The 6,000-nt window shown below is 38.6% G+C and overlaps 1 protein-coding gene across 1 annotated transcript in view; it reads right to left on the bottom strand.

Moving 5' to 3' along the window:
• The window catches only part of CHN2 (chimerin 2), a 415,952-nt gene that overhangs the window by 374,724 nt on the left and 35,228 nt on the right, over positions 1-6,000 (bottom strand). The gene's annotated exons all lie outside the window — the stretch shown is intronic.

The following is a 6,000-nucleotide window of genomic DNA, read 5'->3' as shown; positions in this document are numbered from 1 at the left end:
AGTATTCCATTGTGCAAATATACCACAACTTCTCTACCCATTCGTTTGTTGATGGGCATTTAGGTTGTTTCCAACTCCTTGCTATTGTAAACAAAGCCGTGATAAACATGGGTATACATATATCTACTTGGATGTCATTTATGGTCTCTTTAGGGTATATTCCCAGTAGCACTCACTTCTATTACACATTTACAAGGAATTTTAAAGATAAGACTGTCATTGACATAATCTTCATTCCTGAAGAGTCAACAAAATAGTTTTGTCTAAGCCTTCTAAATGAAAGGTTAGTTGTTTTAATCCACCATCCACTCTGCAAGAGGAAGATGGGGCAACGTGCTCTTGTCAAGATTTACAGCCTCAGAAACCCAATGGAGGGCTGCCCTGAGTTGGAATCAACTTCACAGAAGTGGGTTTGGTTTGGTTATTGAGCATTTACTATACATCAGGCTCTGCTCTAAGCACATCATGTGATTTAACTCACTGAATTGCCACAATCCCCCAGAGAGTTGGGGAATATTATCATTAACTTAGAGACATGAAAACTGAATACAAGGATATCATGAGTCTTGCATAGATCACCCAACTAATTTGGTGGCAGAGGAGGATCTAACTGGCACCAGGTCCTGGAACCTGAGCTCTGAATATCAATGATCCATCAGATTGTCCTTTAATATAACACTGAAAAGGACTGGGTGGGGAGGGGGAGAGAGATGTGTTAATTGAGTAAACAGAAAGCACATTTAAATCGGGGGGAAAATATTAAAAATGTTTTCTCTAAAAAAAAAGATAATGGGAACTAACATATAGAAGTCATAAACAGGAACCAAGATATAGGGATCATAACAAGGAATGTTTTAAAAAGCTGGACCATGTTACAGACATGAGGAAAATCCAATGAGCATAATCAATGAATAGTCGTTGTCACCACTGTTTCTTTAAAATAATGTCTGTCATAAAAATAACTAATGTTTTCAAAGGGAGTATAAATAAGTTTAGAAGGAGGCCTACAAAAAAATGTAATGGTCTCCTGAATTCCACAACTCTAAAATATGTGAGCACACACAGAGGGAATCTGTGGTCAGCTCAGAAAGAAAAGATATAGCCTCAACCAGGGGCCAATACTGAGAAAAAAGATGTGCCTCTATTCTTGGGTAGAAATAAATATCAGGTCAATTATGCTGTTTTCAGATTGGAAGCTAGCAGAATGAAATTAAGTCTGCAAAATTTAAGGGTGATTGCTTTTTGGACACGGAAATTGTATCTGCTGAATGTAACTCTACAGGCAAAAGAGGGGGGGGGAAAGAGAAAGTATATTGTTTCTCAAAAGGAGAAAGCAGCTGTGACTCAGAGGAGAATGATTTAGTGAAGTTTCCTGGCAGGAGATATAAAAGGATGAGAAGAAAGTGTGATAAGATGAGAATATGAGGTGGCTACTAAAACAGAGAATTGGCTAGGAAAACAAAAAGGAATTGGGGGTAGAGGGAGGAAATCCTCTAAAAAGGAAATGGAAAGAAAAACTAAAGAAACAGAAATTCATAATTTAAAGTCTCTTTTCACTCTGATGGCTATTAAAAAAATGACAAAGGTCCAGAATCTGTTCTCTCACAATGACATCCTTTGTGAAGTGTCCTCTGTCTAGAAATCTGCTCACAAATCCAAAGATAAATTTTCTCCCTGGCCTTTCTACCACCTCTGCCCTGTGCTGTTGTCAAAGTTGTCCCTTTGGGTTCTATACATAATCAACTGTAGGCATCACATGATTCTGAGACAAAGACACTAGAGGGGAAGTTGCAGATTGCATTAGGCCAAGTGGTACCACTCTCTAAATATTATTAGAGTTAAAAAAAAGTGTAAACTACATTGTTGGTGAGACTATACAATGGTACAATCACTCTGGAAGGACATTTGGTACTTCCTCATATCCTATTACGTGGAGTATACCCTAAGAAAATGAAAACTGAGGCCGAAATGGAACTTGTACACCAATGTTTACAGCAGCATTATGCACCATCGCAAAAACATGGGAACAGCCCAGATGTCCAACCACAAATGAATGGATTGAGAAGTTGTGGCATATTCACACAATGGAATACTATGCAGCACATAGGAAGAATAATTTTTTAAATTACTACCTAACTTGAGAGAGACTGGAGAGCATTATGTCTACTGAATGAACTCAGTCCCACAAGGATACTGTATAAAACCAGTATTGTAGAATGACTATGAGGATCCAAGGCAGGAAGGAGGGTAGAAACAGAGCAGTGAGGTTTGGGGGTGGGGGTTAGGGTGTTAATCACAGGGTTGCACAAGTTTATGGGTGGGTGGGGTGAAGGAAACGGGAAGAATCTTTTGGGAAAAACAATTTTTTCAAACTTTGTAAATAAATCAGAGTAAAAGAAAAAAAGATTGAAAAAAATAATATGTAAACTGTAGTAACTTGAAGACATCCAATGAGAGATGCTACTGTTCAGATGATCTATCTATCCACACAGGGGTCATCACCACATACGCCTTGTTACATCTTTATTGATTTCCATTGTTCTTTTTTAGGTAGAAAGTTTTCAATATTTCCCTAATTTATATGAGGTTTTTTTGCTTACTCAATGAGTCTTTTCCCCCCTTCAATCCCTTTCAATGTTATATTCAATTCCATTAAATGTCAAGGTTATAATGAACTAATCATTTAAATTGAGGGCTCAGATCACCTATGACAGAGGAGTAACAAGCAATACTCAAAACTCATTGCTACTGAGGTGGAACTGACTCATTGCTGACCTTCCCTTAGATTTCTGGGATTGTAAATGACACTGGAGGAAACGGCCAATCTTTCCCCTGAGGAGCCACTGGTGAATTTGAACCAATGACAACTTGAAAGTGACAAAGAGATGTCATTTTTGGGTTAACAGTACAACTCCCTTTGGACTGTACCATCAGCTGCTGTTGTTGTGTGTTGTCGCCAACCCACAGCTGACCCTCCAGCAGATTTTCAGAGGCAGAATCACATAGGAGGAGAACGCCCATCCTTCCCCTGCAGAGCAATTGTTGGGTTCAAACTATTTGCCTTTGGAATGACAGCACAGCTTCTTACTGCCCAGTCACCCAAAAAGGAAATAAGCTGCTAAATGAAAGGAAAAATGCAGTATGTTCAAGCAGCACTGTTCATCTCCCTTGTCCACAGCAATCAGGAATATGAAATGCTAATGACAGTATCAGAGCTGTAATATGGTCCCCAAAGAACATCTACAAGGCAGAATAAATAAGTTGGGGGAGAAAAATCCACTCCCAGAAGTGCAATGATGATCCCACTTACCCCGTTCTTCCATAGCAATGTCCCAATGCTATCTCTGGCTTTGTTGACAACAGTACATCATTATTAAGGAGACATCTTTGTTTCTTTTGCTTAATATTTTCATTAATGACTCTGGGAGAGGTGATGGGGAAAGAGGACAACAGAGAATATCTTCAAAAGTAAACTCTAAAATCAAAGCAATTTTGGCCAATTAGATAACTAATTTGGTTTATTAGAGGAGTAAAATTAACACAATGCAGAACATGAACTTGGCTGGTTCTGAGGAATCTAGATAATGTCATCCTTTGTATGTGAAGGTGACACCTCTGAGCACCTTCCTTTCCCTATTTCTCCCAAAGTACAGATTTTTTTTCTACTACTGGTGCCAGGCGACTACTAAATTTACTACCCTCTTTCCTAGCTTTTTGCTAGCACATAACATCTTTGAACAGAGCAGCTATAACTCAAGAGCATACCTGGGACTCACTAAGCAGGTTAAGACTCTGATGCCAATCACAAGATCTGAGGTTTAAACCCACCAATTGTTTCCACAGGACAAGAGGGTGGAAACCTACTCCCTTATGGGAGAGAGAGACCAGGAAACTAGAGAGGAAGATCCTAGATGAGATGGATTGACTCAGGCACTGGGGTAATGGAGGTAGGTGTGTGGGAGACAATGAAAGTGACTCAAGATAGAGCAGGGTTCAGGGCTGTTGTACATAGGATTGCTATGAGTCACAAGTGGCTTGGTGACACATAACAACAACAATTATCCTGTCCTATATGACCCAGAATCAACTGAGTAGCACGTGACAACAGGCCCTGGGTCATGCAAGTCTCTTAAGCAATTAACTGAATCACTGAAGTTGAGCCAAGAGCCACAGAGTGAATGCTAGAAAATCTTCCATAGAGACAAGTACAGCATTAGGTGAGACACATAAAATGCAACTTATTGGAGCTGTGAAGTGTCCTCTTGCCACACTGGTGATAGACAGAGCACTTGGCAATGTGGTGCAATGAGCAGGCCTATCACCTACCAGCTGTGTGACTCTGGTGAGATACTCCACCTCACTCAACATCACTGTACTCACCTGCAAAATGGGCATCATTATCATAATCACTGGCCTCACAAGGTATTTTGAGACACAATCTGATTATATACCTGGATGTACTCTGTAATGTGTCCAGATCCTCAGAGCACAATGTTCAACTCTAAAAAAAATGAAGAAATGCCATTAGAGGAACACAGGAAGGGAAATTTTTCTGGAATAAAGCCAAAGAAAATATTTCAAGAGTTTCAAGTGTTAAAATGGAGGAATGTTATTGTGTGAAGAAAGAAACAAAACCAAAAATTATGCCATTTTGAAAGTCTTTCACTATACTGAAAAGCTTTTGCTAAAAGCTGGTGATGAAAAGAATTGAACTAAAGACAAAACAAGAGGAATTATGTTTATATTGTTTTATGAGGAATTAGATAAAGGAGTGCAAATGGTTTGCATTTGACTGTTAATAGAAAGTTTATCAGTTCAAATCCACCAAAAGGTACCTGGAAGAACAGATCTGATGAAGAACTACTTCTGTTAGGATGGTAACAGTTCTATTCTGTAGCTCAAGAAGTCAACATCAGTCATAAGAGACATGACAGCTACTAACAACAAAAACTTTAAAAAGTACTTTTGGTCAGCAAAAAGTGAGATACAATGGCATATACCGCTGAGATCTCTTCTAGTCAGTTGATCAGGTTGTTGTCTTCCAAACTTCTTGGCACAGACTAGTGAGCATGTCCAGGGCTGCATCTGTTAGTTCAAACTTATTATTTGGTATTCAATTAATTCCTGACAATATCTTTAGTGCAGTTTTAACTTCTTCCTTCATTACCAATTGTTCTTGAGTAAGTGCTACTTTCTGAAATATTTCAGTGACAAACAAGTCTTTGTGGTATGTTGTTGTTGTTGATTGCCGTCGAGTCAAGCACAACTCATAGCGACCCTATGAACAAAAGGCCCGAAGTCTTTCTATAACTATTGTCATTTATCAAAGTTCATAGAGTTTCCAGAGGCATGTTGTTTAGGAAGTGGATGCCACTCCTGTTTTTTGATATACTGACTCTATATGTTACCTCCATCTTCTTTTGATGCTTCCTGGATCATTTATAATTTTTCCATAGCAACTCTGTGTATTGCAACTTGAGGCTTAAATTTGTTTTTCACTTCTCTCAGCTTGAGAAATATTGAGTGACTTCTTTTTATTCTTTGTCTCTAGCTCTTTATACATTCCATTATAATACTTTGCCTTCTCAAGCTGCCTTTTGAAATGTTTATCTCTTTCCCCTCTACATCTCTTGCCTTTGCTCTGACTCCTGAATGCTCTAGTGCAACTTTAAGTCTTTTCTGATATCCATTTTGGTCTTTTCTTCCTATTCGGCCTATACGATGAATGACCTGTGGCTCTCTTCATGGATGATTATCCTTGATGTCATCCCACAACTCAACTGGTCTTCAATCATTAGTGCTCAGTGCCTCAAACCTTTCTTGAAATTATTTTTAAATTCAAATGGGGTAGACTCAAGATCATATTTTTTTCCATGAATTTGCTTTAATCTTTAATCTATTAGCAAGCAGAGATGAACTAGAATTGGCTACTCTGAATCAGACTAGCTTATGATTTATTATTCAGGGAGTGAAAAATTGAGGAAGAAGGTATTTCAGTCA

This window comes from Elephantulus edwardii, unplaced genomic scaffold, assembly GCF_000299155.1.
Source record: "Elephantulus edwardii isolate Elephantulus edwardi_28Jun2011 unplaced genomic scaffold, EleEdw1.0 scaffold00182, whole genome shotgun sequence".
NCBI lineage: Eukaryota > Metazoa > Chordata > Mammalia > Macroscelidea > Macroscelididae > Elephantulus > Elephantulus edwardii.
The sequence above is the reverse complement of the archived record's forward strand: the minus strand, read 5'-3'. Positions and strand labels throughout refer to the sequence as shown.